The following is a 302-nucleotide window of genomic DNA, read 5'->3' as shown; positions in this document are numbered from 1 at the left end:
TTCCTGCCTTCAAAAGGGCCTGGGGAGCCTGGGCCTCGTAGAGGAGGGCCCCAGGAGATCACATTACTCAGGGCTTTTGTAGCCTTAACAGCTGTGACAGCGTAGCAAAAAAACTATTAGTGTGCAGGGCTGTGCGTGCGAGAGGGCTGGGGAGGCACCACCCTCCCAGCTCAGCCTGGCATTAATCCCCTAACAGATTAATGACGCTTACTGCTTTGAAGAGGAGAAAGAGGAGATGGGAGACTAATTGGGGAGATCAGCAGCAGGACGAAAGCTGGCATGGACTGCCCCCAGGGCCCCCG

This window comes from Merops nubicus, unplaced genomic scaffold (genome assembly GCF_000691845.1).
Source record: "Merops nubicus isolate BGI_N331 unplaced genomic scaffold, ASM69184v1 scaffold31201, whole genome shotgun sequence".
NCBI classification, from domain to species: domain Eukaryota; kingdom Metazoa; phylum Chordata; class Aves; order Coraciiformes; family Meropidae; genus Merops; species Merops nubicus.
This window is presented reverse-complemented; position numbering follows the sequence as displayed.